Raw genomic sequence first — 14,226 nt, forward strand, 5'->3', positions numbered from 1 at the left:
TAGCCAAAAGACAACCGGATATTTCTGGTTTCATCCAATGATATCCAGACAAAGAGGTGTGGAATTGGTATGCAATGGACCGAGGAAATCACAGTAAAAATGGTTTTGGAGAAAAGCAAAGTCTTTTCGTTAGGCAAGTGCATAAAATGTCATCTATAGAAACAGAAATATCATGTTTGTTAGTAGCAGTTCCTCTAGCTTTCTACGTATAAAATACGGATGTGTAGAGCTGGTGTCTCCATGTGGAACCAATTAGTGATTCCAAGCACAAGATTATATGTTCCTCAACAAAAAACATTCAAAACAATAAAGTCAGTGGATAATATCAGGAATACACAAACACAGAGGCTGTAGCAATATCTGGATTGAGTTAGCCAAAACAAAACCGGATATTTCCGGTTTCATCCAGTCATATCCGGACAAACTGTTCTGGAATTCGTATGCAATGGACCTAGAAAATCACAGTAAAATGGTTTTGGAGAAAAGCAAAGTCTTTTCGTTAGGCATGTGCATAAAATGTCATCTATACCAACAGAAATATCATGTTTGTTTGCCGCAGTTCCTCTAGCTTTCTCACTAGAAAATAGGAATGTGTAGACCTGGTTTTCCCATGATGAACCAATTAGTGTTTCAACGGTACAAAATTAAAAGTTCCCTGATAAAAACATTCAAAACAATAAAGTCCTTCAATATTATCCAGAAAACACAATCACAGAGGTTTTCAAAATATTTCGGATTGAGTTAGCCAAAACACAACCGGATATTTCTATTTTCATCCAGTCATATCCGGCAAAATTCGTTTGGAATTCGGAAGCAATGGACAGAGAAAATCAAAGTAAAAATGGTTTTGGAGAAAAGCAAAGTCTTGTCGTTAGGCCAGTGCATAAAATGTCATGTATACAAACAGAAATATCATGTGTGTTTGCCGCAGTTCCTCTAGCTTTCTCCCAAGAAAATACGAATGTGTAGAGCTGTTGTCCCCATGATGATCCAATTAGTGTTTCAATGGTAAAAAACTAAATGCTCCCTGATAAAAATATTCAAAACAATAAAGTCCGTTGATAATATCCAGAAAACACAAACACAGAGGCTGTAGCAATATTTTTATGGAGTTAGCCAAAACACAACGGGATATTTCTGGTTTCATCCAGTCATAGCCGGACAAAGTGGTGTCGAAATGGTATGCAATGGACTGAGAAAATCACAGTAAAAATGGTTTTGGAGAAAAGCAAAGTCTTTTCGTTAGGCAAGTGCATAAAATGTCATCTAGACAAACAGAAATATCATGTTTGTTTGCCGCAGTTCCTCTAGCTTTCTCCCTAGAAATACGAATGTGTAGAGCTGGTGTCCCCATGATGATCCAATTAGTGTTTCAATGGTACAAAATTAAATGCTCCTTGATAAAAATATTCAAAACAATAAAGTCCATTGATAATATCCAGAAAACACAAACACAGAGGCTGTAGCAATATTTTGGATAGAGTTAGCCAAAACACAACGGGATATTTCTGGTTTCATCCAGTCATATCCGGACAAAGAGGTGTGGAAATCCTATGCAATGGACCGAGAAAATCACAGTAAAATTGGTTTTGGAGAAAAGCAAAGTCTTTTCGTTAGGCAAGTGCATAAAATGTCATCTAGACAAAAAGAAATATCATGTTTGTTTACCGCAGTTCATGTAGCTTTCTCACTAGAAAATACGCATGTGTAGAGCTGGTGTCTCCATGTCGAACCAATTAGTGTTTCCAAGATCAAAATTAAATGTTCCCTGAAAAAAAAATTCAAAGAAATAAAGTCCGTGGATAATATCAGGAATACACAAACACAGAGGCTGTAGCAATATTTCGAATTGAGTTAGCCAAAACAGAACCGGATATTTCCGGTTTCATCCAGTCATATCCGGACAAACTGGTGTGGAATTCGTATGCAATGGACCAAGAAATCACAGAAAAATGGTTTTGGAGAAAAGCAAAGTCTTTTGGTTAGGCAAGTGCCTAAAATGTCATCTATACAAACAGAAACATCATGTTTGTTTGCATCAATTCCTCTAGCGTTATCCCTAGAAAATACGAATGTGCAGAACAGGGGTCTCCATGTGGAAACAATTAGTGTTTCAACGGTACAAATTTAAAAGTTCCCTGATAAAAAACATTCAAAACAATAAGGTCTATGGATAATATCAGGAGTGCACAAACACAGAGGCTGTAGCAAAATCTGGGATTGTGTTAGCCAAAACACAACTGGATATTTCCCATTTCATCCAGTCATATCTGGACAAAGTGGTGTGGAATTCGTATGCAATGGATTGAGAAAATCACAGTAAAATGGTTTTGGAGAAAAGCAAAGTCTTTTCGTTAGGCAAGTGCATAACATGTCATACAAACATAAATATCATGTTTGTTTGCCGCAGTTCCTCTAGCTTTCTCCCAAGAAAATACGAATGTGTAGAGCTGGTGTCTCCATGTGGATCCAATTAGTGTTTCGAAGAACAAAATTAAATGTTCCCCAATAAAAAAAAATTCAAAACAGTAAAGTCCGGTGATAATATCAGGAGTACACAAACACAGAGGCTGTAGCAATATCTGGGATTGAGTTAGCCAAAACAAAACCGAATATTTCCGGTTTCATGCAGTCACATCCGGAAAAAGTGGTGTGGAATTAATATGCAATGGACTGAGAAAATCACAGTAAAAATGGTTTTGGATAAAAGCAAAGTCTTTTCATAAGGAAATTGACAAAAATATCATCGATACAAACAGAAATATCATGTTTGTTTGCTGCAGTTCCTCTAGATTTCTCCCTAGAAAATACAAATATGTAGAGCTGGTGTCTCCATCTGGAACCAATTGAAGTTTCCAAGCACAAAATTAAATGTTCCCTGATAAAAAACATTCAAAACAATAAAGTCCGTGGATAATATCAGGAATACACAAACACAGAGGCTGTAGCAACATCTGGGATTGAGTTAGCCAAAACAAAACTGGATATTTTTGGTTTCATCCAGTCATATGCGGACAAACTGTTGTGGAATTCGTATACAATAGACCGAGTAAATCACAGTAAAAATGGTTTTGTAGAAAAGCAAAGTCTTTTCGTTAGGCATGTGCATAAATTGTTATCTATACAAACAGAAATATCATCTTTGTTTGTCGCAGATCATCTAGCTGTCTCACCAGAAAATAGGAATGTGTAGCGCTGGTGTCTCCATGTGGAACCAATTAGTGTTTCCAAGATCAAAATTAAATGTTCCCTGATAAAAAATATTGAAAACAATAAAGTCCGTGGATAATATCAGGAATACACAAAGATAGAGGCTGTAGCAATATCTGGGATTGAGTTAGCCAAAACAAAACCAGATAATCCGGTTTCATCCAGTCATATGCAGACAAACTGTTGTGGAATTCGTATACAATAGACCGAGTAAATCACAGTAAAAATGCCTTTGGAGAAAATCAAAATCTTTTCGTTAGGCAAGTGCATAAAATGTCATTTATACAAACAGAAATATCATGTTTGTTTGTCGCACTTCCTCTAGCTTTCTCACTAGAAAATAGGAATGTGTAGACCTGGTTTTCCCATGATGAACCAATTAGTGTTTCAACGGTACAAAATTAAAAGTTCCCTGATAAAAACATTCAAAACAATAAAGTCCTTCAATATTATCCAGAAAACACAAACACAGAGGTTTTCAAAATATTTCGGATTGAGTTAGCCAAAACACAACCGGATATTTCTATTTTCATCCAGTCATATCCGGCAAAATTCGTTTGGAATTCGGAAGCAATGGACAGAGAAAATCAAAGTAAAAATGGTTTTGGAGAAAAGCAAAGTCTTGTCGTTAGGCCAGTGCATAAAATGTCATGTATACAAACAGAAATATCATGTGTGTTTGCCGCAGTTCCTCTAGCTGTCTCACCAGAAAATAGGAATGTGTAGAGATGGTGTCTCCATGTGGAACCTATTACTGTATCCAAGCTCAAAATAAAATGTTCCCCGATAAAAAACATTCAAAAAAAAATAAAGTCCATCAATAATATGCAGAAAACACAAACACAGAGGCTTTCACAATATTTCGGATTGAGTTAGCCAAAAGACAACCGGATATTTCTGGTTTCATCCAATGATATCCAGACAAAGAGGTGTGGAATTGGTATGCAATGGACCGAGGAAATCACAGTAAAAATGGTTTTGGAGAAAAGCAAAGTCTTTTCGTTAGGCAAGTGCATAAAATGTCATCTATAGAAACAGAAATATCATGTTTGTTAGTAGCAGTTCCTCTAGCTTTCTACGTATAAAATACGGATGTGTAGAGCTGGTGTCTCCATGTGGAACCAATTAGTGATTCCAAGCACAAGATTATATGTTCCTCAACAAAAAACATTCAAAACAATAAAGTCAGTGGATAATATAAGGAATACACAAACACAGAGGCTGTAGCAATATCTGGATTGAGTTAGCCAAAACAAAACCGGATATTTCCGGTTTCATCCAGTCATATCCGGACAAACTGTTCTGGAATTCGTATGCAATGGACCTAGAAAATCACAGTAAAATGGTTTTGGAGAAAAGCAAAGTCTTTTCGTTAGGCATGTGCATAAAATGTCATCTATACCAACAGAAATATCATGTTTGTTTGCCGCAGTTCCTCTAGCTTTCTCACTAGAAAATAGGAATGTGTAGACCTGGTTTTCCCATGATGAACCAATTAGTGTTTCAACGGTACAAAATTAAAAGTTCCCTGATAAAAACATTCAAAACAATAAAGTCCTTCAATATTATCCAGAAAACACAATCACAGAGGTTTTCAAAATATTTCGGATTGAGTTAGCCAAAACACATCCGGATATTTCTATTTTCATCCAGTCATATCCGGCAAAATTCGTTTGGAATTCGGAAGCAATGGACAGAGAAAATCAAAGTAAAAATGGTTTTGGAGAAAAGCAAAGTCTTGTCGTTAGGCCAGTGCATAAAATGTCATGTATACAAACAGAAATATCATGTGTGTTTGCCGCAGTTCCTCTAGCTGTCTCACCAGAAAATAGGAATGTGTAGAGCTGGTGTCTCCATGTGGAACCTATTACTGTATCCAAGCTCAAAATAAAATGTTCCCCAATAAAAAACATTCAAAAAAAATAAAGTCCATCAATAATATGCAGAAAACACAAACACAGAGGCTTTCACAATATTTCGGATTGAGTTAGCCAAAAGACAACCGGATATTTCTGGTTTCATCCAATGATATCCAGACAAAGAGGTGTGGAATTGGTATGCAATGGACCGAGGAAATCACAGTAAAAATGGTTTTGGAGAAAAGCAAAGTCTTTTCGTTAGGCAAGTGCATAAAATGTCATCTATAGAAACAGAAATATCATGTTTGTTAGTAGCATTTCCTCTAGCTTTCTCCGTATAAAATACGGATGTGTAGAGCTGGTGTCTCCATGTGGAACCAATTAGTGATTCGAAGCACAAGATTATATGTTCCTCAACAAAAAACATTCAAAACAATAAAGTCAGTGGATAATATCAGGAATACACAAACACAGAGGCTGTAGCAATATCTGGATTGAGTTAGCCAAAACAAAACAGGATATTTCCGGTTTCATCCAGTCATATCCGGACAAACTGTTGTGGAATTCGTATGCAATGGACCTAGAAAATCACAGTAAAATGGTTTTGGAGAAAAGCAAAGTCTTTTCGTTAGGCAAGTGCATAAAATGTCATCTATACCAACAGAAATATCATGTTTGTTTGCCGCAGTTCATCTAGCATTCTCCCCAGAAAATACGAGTATGTTCAGCTGTTGTCCCCATGATGAACCAATTGAAGTTCCTGCGGTACAAAATTAAATGTTACCTGATAAAAATATTCAAAACAATAAAGTCCATGGATAATCTCCAGAAGACACAAACATAGAGGCTTTCACAATATTTCGGATTGAGTTAGCCAAAACACAACCGGATATCTCTGGTTTCATCCAGTCATATCCGGAGAAAGTGGTGTGGAATTCGTGTGCAATGGACCGAGAAAATCAAAGTAAAAATGGTTTTGGAGAAAAGCAACGTCTTGTCGTTAGACAAGTGCATAAAATGTCATGTATACAAACAGAAATATCATGTTTGTTTGCCGCAGTTCCTCTAGCTTTCTCCCTAGAAAAAACGAATATGTTCAGCTGGTTTCTCCATGTAGAACTATCTACTGTATCCAAGCTCAAAATAAAATGTTCCCTGATAAATAACATTCGAAACAATAAAGTACGTGGGTAATATCAGGAATACACAAACCCAAAGGCTTTAAAATATTTCGGATTGAATTAGCAAAAACACAACCGGGTATTTCTGTTTTTATCCAGTCATATCCGGACAAACTGGTGTGGAGTTCGTATGCAATAATCGAGAAAATCACAGTAAAAATGGTTTTGGAGAAAAGCAAAGTCTTTTCGTTAGGCAAGCGCATAAATGTCATCTAGACAAAGAGAAATATCATGCTTGTTTGCTGCAGTTCCTCTAGCTTTCTCCCTAGAAAATACGAATGTGTAGAGCTGGTGTCTCCATGTGGAACCAATTGGTGATTCCAAGCACAAAATGAAATGTTCCCTGATAAAAAAACATTCAAAACAATAATTCCGTGGAAAATATCAGGAATACAGAAACACAGAAGCTGTAGCAATATCTGGGTTTGAGTTTGCCAAAACAAAACCGGATATTTCTGGTTTCATCCAGTCATATCCGGACAAAGTGGTGTGGAATTCATATTCAGTGGACCGAGAAAATCACAGTAAACATGGATTTTGAGAATAGCAAAGTCTTTTCGTTAGGTAAATGCATAAAATGTCATCTCTACAAACAGAAATATAATGTTTCTTTGTCGCAGTTCCTCTAGCTTTCTCCCTAGAAAATATGAATGTGTAGAGCTGGTGTCCAGATGTTGAACCAATTAGTGTTTCCAAGCACAAAATTAAATGTTAACTGATAAACACATTCAAAACAATGAAGTCCGTGGATAATATCAGGAATACAGAGACACAATGGCTGTAGCAATATCTGGGATTGAGTTAGCCAAAACACAACTGGATATTTCCGGTTTCATCCAGTCATATCCAGACAAACTGGTGAGGAATTCGGATGCAATGGACCGAGAAAATAAAATTAAAAATGGTTTTGGAGAAAAGCAAAGTCTTTTCGTTAGGTAAGTGCATAAAATGTCATCTATACAAACAGCAATATCATGTTTGTTTGTCGCAGTTCCTCTAGCTTTCTCCCTAGAAAATACAAATGTGTAGAGCTGGTGTCTCCATGTGGAACCAATTAGTGATTCCAAAAACAAAATTAAATGTTGCCCCATAAAAAAAAACATTCAAAACAAGAATGTCCGTGGATAATATCAGGAATACACAAACGCAGAGGCTGTAGCAATATTTCGGATTGAGTTAGCCAAAACACAACCAGCTATTTCTGTTTTCATCCAGTCATATCTGGACAAAGTGGTGTGGAATTAGTTTCCAATGGACCGAGAAAATCAGAGTAAAAATGGTTTTGGAGAAAAGCAAAGTCTTTTCGTAAGTCAAGTGCATAAAATGTCATCTAGACAAACAGAAATATCATGTTTGTTTGTCACAGTTACTCTAGCTTTCTCAGCAGAAAATACGAATGTGTACAGCTGGTGTCTCCATGTGGAACCAATTAGTGTTTCCAAGATCAAAATAAAATGTTCCCTGATAAAAAATATTGAAAACAATAAAGTCCATGGATAATATCAGGAATACACAAACACAGAGGTTGTAGCAATATCTGGGATTGAGTTAGCCAAAACAAAACCGAATATTTCTGGTTTCATCCAGTCATATCCGGCAAAATTCCTTTGGAATTCGGAAGCAATGGACAGAGAAAATCAAAGTAAAAATGGTTTTGGAGAAAAGCAAAGTCTTGTCGTTAGGCCAGTGCATAAAATGTCATGTATACAAACAGAAATATCATGTTTGTTTGCCGCAGTTCCTCTAGCTTTCTCCGTAGAAAATTGGAATGTGTAGAGCTGGTGTCTCCATGTGGAATCTATTACTGTATCCAAGCTCCAAATAAAATGTTCCCCGATAAAAAATATTCAAAAAATAAAGTCCGTGGATAATATCCAGAAAACACAAACACAGAGCCTTTCACAATATTTTGGATTGAGTTAGCCAAAACACAACCGGATATTTCTGGTTTCATCCAATGATATCCAGACAAACTGGTCTGGAATTCATATGCAATGAACCAAAAAAAATCACAGTAAAAATGGTTTTGGATAAAAGCAAAGTCTTTTCACTAGGCAAGTGCATAAAATGTCATCTAAACAAACAGAAATATCATGTTTGTTGCCGGCGCCGCGGCTCACTAGTCTAATCCTCCGCTTGGCGACGCCGGCACACCGGTTGTAGTCCCGGTCGGGGCACCGATCCTGTCCCTGTTGCCCCTCTTCCAGTCCAGCTCTCTGCTGTGGCCAGGGCTTGCAGTGGATGATGGCCCAAGTCTTTGGGCCCTGCACCCCATGGGAGACCAGGAGAAGCACCTGGCTCCTGCCATCAGATCAGTGCGGTGCGCTGGCCGCATCGCGCCTACCGCGGCGGCCATTGGAGGGAGAACCAACGGCAAAAGGAAGACCTTTCTATCTGTCTCTCTCTCTCACTATCCACTCTGCCTTTAAAAAAAGAAAAAGAAAAAGAAATATCATGTTTCTTTGTCGCAGTTCCTCTAGCTTTCTCCCTAGAAAACACGAATGTGTAGAGCTGGTGTCTACATGTGGAACCAATTAGTGTTTCCAAGATGAAAATAAAATGTTCCCTGATAAAAAAACATTCAAAATAATAAAGTCCGTGGATAATATCAGGAATACACAAACACAGAGGCTGTAGTAATATTTCGGATTGAGTTAGCAAGAACACAACCGGGTATTTCTGATTTCATCCAGTCATATTCGGACAAAGAGGTGTGGAATTCGGATGCAATGGACTGAGAAAATCACAGTAAAAATGGTTTTGGAGAAAAGCAAAGTCTTTTCGTTAGGCAAGTGCATAAAATGTCATCTATACAAACAGCAATATCATGTTTGTTTGTCGCAGTTCCTCTAGCTTTCTCTCTAGAAAATACGAATGTGTAGCGCTGGTGTCTCCATGTGGAACCAATTAGTGTTTCCAAGCATAAAGTTAAATGTTCCCTGATAAAAATTTCAAAACAATAAAGTCCGTGCATAATATCAGGAATACACAAACACAGAAGCTGTGGCAATATCTGGGATTGAGTTAGCCAAAACAAAACCGGATATTTCCGGTTTCATCCAGTCATATCCAGACAAACTAGTGTGGAATTTGTATGCAATGGAACGAGAAAATCACAGTAAAAATGGTTTTGGAGAAAAGCAAAGTATTTTCATTAGGCAAGTGCATAAAATATCATCTAGACAAACAGAAATATCATGTTTGTTTGACGCAGTTCCTCTAGCTTTCTCCCTAGAAAACGTGAATGTGTAGAGCTAGTGTCTCCATGTGGAACCAATTAGTGATTCCAAGCACAAAGTTAAATGTTCCCTGATAAAAATTTCAAAACAATAAAGTCCGTGGATTATATCAGGAATACACAAACACAGAGGCTGTTGCAATATCTGGGATTGAGTTAGCCAAAACAAAACCGGATATTTCCTGTTTCATCCGGTTATATCCAGTAAACTCGTGTGGAATTCGTATGCAATGGACAGAGATGTTCACAGTGAAAATGGTTTTGGAAAATAGCAAAATCTTTTCGTTAGGAAAGTGCATAAAATGTCATCTATATAAACAGAAATATCATATTTGTTTGCCACAGTTCCTCTAGATTTCTCCCTAGAAAATACGAATGTGTAGAGCTGGTGTCTCCATGTGGAACCAATTAGTGTTTCAACGGTAGAAAATTAAATGTTCGCTGATAAAAAATATTCAAAACAAAAAAGTCTGTGGATAATATCAGGAATACACAAACACAGAGGCTGTAGCAATATCTGGGATTGAGTTAGCCAAAACAAAACCGGATATTTCCGGTTTCATCCAGTCATATCTGGACAAACTTGTGTGGAATTCGTATGCAATGGACCGAGATAATCACAGTAAAAATGGTTTTGGAGAAAAGCAAAGTCTTTTCATTCCACCAGTGCATAAAATGTCATCTAGACAAACAGAAATATCATGTTTGTTTCCCCCAGTTCCTCTATCTTTCTCCCTAGAAAATACGAATGTGTAGAGCTGGTGTCTCCATGTGGAACCAATTAGTGTTTAAAAGATCAAAATCTTGACAGGCATTCAAAAAATCAAAGTTTCAAACAATCTGGACTCTAAAATTTCCAATAAATCCTGGACTTTGGTTTTTCCAGTTTGGGCCCAACTGAAAAAATCGAAGGACGTATGTCTCTCATCTTATAGAGACACCAACTAATCAGTCTATTTGGAGTATATTAGAAGGACTGTCAAGATGTGATGTGGTACCAGACTTTAAGTTTCTATAATGGAAAATGCTATTAATACAAATGTTTGAGAATTAAAAAGTCTAATGATCTTGTGTTCCTAGACATGATAGTTATCTTAATGAGAAAGCCCCAGAGGCCTAAAGGGTTAAATACTTGTAAAATCCTACAGGTGCTTTCAAAAATACTGTGAAGTAAGCAAGTGCCTCTTGTTGGTTGATGAGTTTATAATTTTAAACATGGCGACTTAAAGTCTTTTGTCATCCATAGGTATATATGATGTGCTGCTCATAAAACTAAAGCGTTGTTGGTTCTGTGTTTAGCTGTCCTCCTATAGGTTCCTATGGACTTTTTCCAGCCACTTCTATTGTATTCAATACTTTGGGATGGCTCTGTAAACAGATGAAGCCAATAATGTATTAACAGTACCAACTGAGAGAAAGTATGGTTAACTGAGGTTACTAAAAAGTAAAAGCAATTTAAATCAATTGGCAATCTACAAACAGAGTTAAAGATTTTAAAAGCTATTATTAAAAATGCTATATTGGTCTATTATGCTATGTTACATGTGTGTACATATTGTATGTCCACATGGGGAAATTTTATTAAGAGTTTTATTTTCAATGGCTTATAGATAAGATTGTCCATAAATTTAAGCTGCAAAAATCAATCAAAGATACATTTTAATTTGTGTGACCTGAATCTGTGTATCATATGTTTTAAACGTGTTGGTAGAAAGAAACTAAAAACATTTTAGATGGTTGTGCTTAAGTTTACTGGCTAAACAAACTACACCATGTTAGATATTTAAGAGGTGTTTTCAAATACATGATTCTTAAAATTTATAGAAGGCATTGGACCTGCTGGTAAATGTTTTCTTAAGTTGTTATCTAATGGTTGAAACGGTTTGCTAAGTATTCATGTAATATTGCTATTGTCAGCAAGCGATCTAGGACTTGCTCCCTCATTTCTCTATTCTAAGCCCAACTTGTTCTTTCATTTCTCTATTCTCCTCAAGGTACGAAACTAATTCTATTATGAAGGAATCTGTAGGACGCACAATTTAATCTTTAGACCTTATAAAAGAGATGGCTAACATTTTTCTGTAATAGCATAGCCAAAATAAGAACTTAAATAATAATCTCATAGCTAGATTCACTTGGCCATCAGCGAAGTATGCAGTAAGTAGAAAAAACCTCCCTTTCAGACCAAAGGGCAAGAAAGTTTTTAAGTGAGAATATAATTTTCCTCATGGGCATTGTCTACCTTAGAAAAACTACTACAGAACATGCCTGTGACTATAGACTTGTAGTTCAGGCCACTGAAGATTAGAGATGGGACTTGGGCACTCCCTTGACTTGCATCCTCTGGTCTTCTTTAACACAAACCAGGAGGAAAAGAAAGCTAGGCATCAGAAGCAATGGGTGGCAGGCCTATTCATGGCTGATCTGTACAGTGAACTGCCCTCAAGGAGACCCAACAGGCCAGTCCACTGCAGTGGCTTTCAATGTGGTAAGCCTGGGCTTCAGCAGAAGTCAGCTTATGAAGAGCCCTGGCAGCTCTGCCAAGAGTTGGATCACTGGAAATGGACCTGCCCTGGAGTCGAAGGATGCCCAGGTCAGAGCCACAGATCTTATTGGCTCTAAGCTGAAAAGCCCTTCACTCAGCCCAACTTCCAAAGTGACCACTGCAGCTGAGGGGATGGCCAAGTAGGGTCAGCAACATTGCAGGCAGAACTGTAAATTTCTTGTTAGAGATGCCCCCTGCCTTTACCTGGCCAGCTCTCCTCCCAGCCCAGCCAAGTAATGAAAGTCAACAGAGTGCCTTCCCCTAGGAGGTTTACACCTCCCTTAGGTTATACCCCATGGGAAGAGATATATAGGTCTGGGCCTCTTAACTTACAAGGCCTAAAGCCAACCAGATTATTATCAAGCCCCTTCTATCAGGTTCTATTTGCTTCTCAATCAGAAAAATTACTTGTAGCTTAGACAGCACCTTTCTTAGCTCCTCTAATAAGGACTCTGTCCTTTGTTCTAGGCCCTGTCTAGTGCACTTGGCCCTCATTCCTTTGTAATCATAACCTCTACTCTACCACCAATGGCTCTACTCCCAACCTGTGTGTACTGATGGTCCTCTTCCCCACTTAATGCTGTATAATTGTTCAAACCTGATAAATGCCACTTTTAGGATCATTGGTTACTATCCTCACTGTGTCTTTTATGAACTTGTCTAAATATGATCAGAGTCGGCAAACTTGGAAGGCTTCCATAGCCTTGGCAACTCATGACGACAGCCTAGGGTGGTTACTGGTGCCATAAACTAGAGTGTCAATTTGTTGGGTCAACAACAGGAGCCACTGTGTACTTGCTCCTCATGTGGGATCTCTGTCCTTAATGTGCTGTACATTGTGATTTAATGCTATAACCAGTACTCAAACAGTATGTTTCACTTTCTGTTTCTATGTGGGTGCAAACTGTTGAAATCTTTATACTAAATTGATCTTCTGTATATAAAGAGAATTGAAAATGAATCTTGATGCAAATGGAAGGGGAGAGGGATTGGGAGAGGGGAGGGTTGCGGGTGGGAGGGAAGTTATGGGAGGGGGAATCCATTGAAATCCATAAGCTGTACAAGGGAAATTTATATTCATTAAATCAAAGTTAAAAAAATAAAAAATAAAAAAATAAAGTGTCTTCCATGAGGACTAAAAAAAAAAAAAAAGATGAAAATAAAATGTTCCCTGATAAAAAACATTTAAAACAAAATTCCGTGGATAATATCAGGAATACACAAACACAGAGGCTGTAGCAATATCTGGGATTGAGTTAGCCAAAACAAAACCGAATATTTCCGGTTTCAACCAGTTATATCAGGTAAACTAGTGTGGAATTCGTATCATGTTTGTTTGTCGCAGTTCCTCTAGCTTTCTCCCTAGAAAATACGAATGTGTAGAGCTGGTGTCACCATGATGAACCAATTAGTGTTTCCACGGTACAAAATTAAGTGTTCCATGATAAAAATATTCAAAACAATAAAGTCCATGGATAATATCCAGAAAACACAAACACAGAGGTTGTAGCAATATCTGGGATTGAGTTAGCCAAAACAAAACCGAATATTTCTGGTTTCATCCAGTCATATCCGGCAAAAGTCTTTTCGTTAGGAAATTGCATAAAATGTCATCTAGACAAACAGAAATATCATGTTTGTTTGTCACAGTTCATCTAGCTTTCTCCATAGAAAATACGAATGTGTAGAGCTGGTGTCTCCAGGTGGAACCAATTAGTGTTTCCAAGCATAAAATTAAATGTTACCTTATAAAAATATTCAAAACAATAAAGTCCATCGATAATATCCAGAAATATAAACACAGAGGCTTTCACAATATTTTGGATTGAGTTAGCCAAAACACAACCGGATATTTGGTTTCATCCAGTGACAGCAGGACAAGGTGGTTTGGAATTCATATGCAATGGACTGAGAACATCACAGTAAAAATGGTTTTGGAGAAAAGCAAAGTCTTTTCGTTAGGCAAGTGCATAAAATGTCATCTATACATTCAGAAATATCATGTTTCTTTGCCGCAGTACCTCTAGGTTTCTCCCTAGAAAATACGAATGTGTAGAGCTGGTGTCCCCATGATGAACCAATTGAAGTTTCTATGATACAAAATTAAATGTTCCCTGAAAAAATATTCAAAACAATAAAGTCCATCGATAATATCCAGAAAACACAAATACAGAGGCTTTCACAATATTTCGG

This window comes from Lepus europaeus, unplaced genomic scaffold (genome assembly GCF_033115175.1).
Source record: "Lepus europaeus isolate LE1 unplaced genomic scaffold, mLepTim1.pri SCAFFOLD_30, whole genome shotgun sequence".
In the NCBI taxonomy this organism is placed as follows: domain Eukaryota; kingdom Metazoa; phylum Chordata; class Mammalia; order Lagomorpha; family Leporidae; genus Lepus; species Lepus europaeus.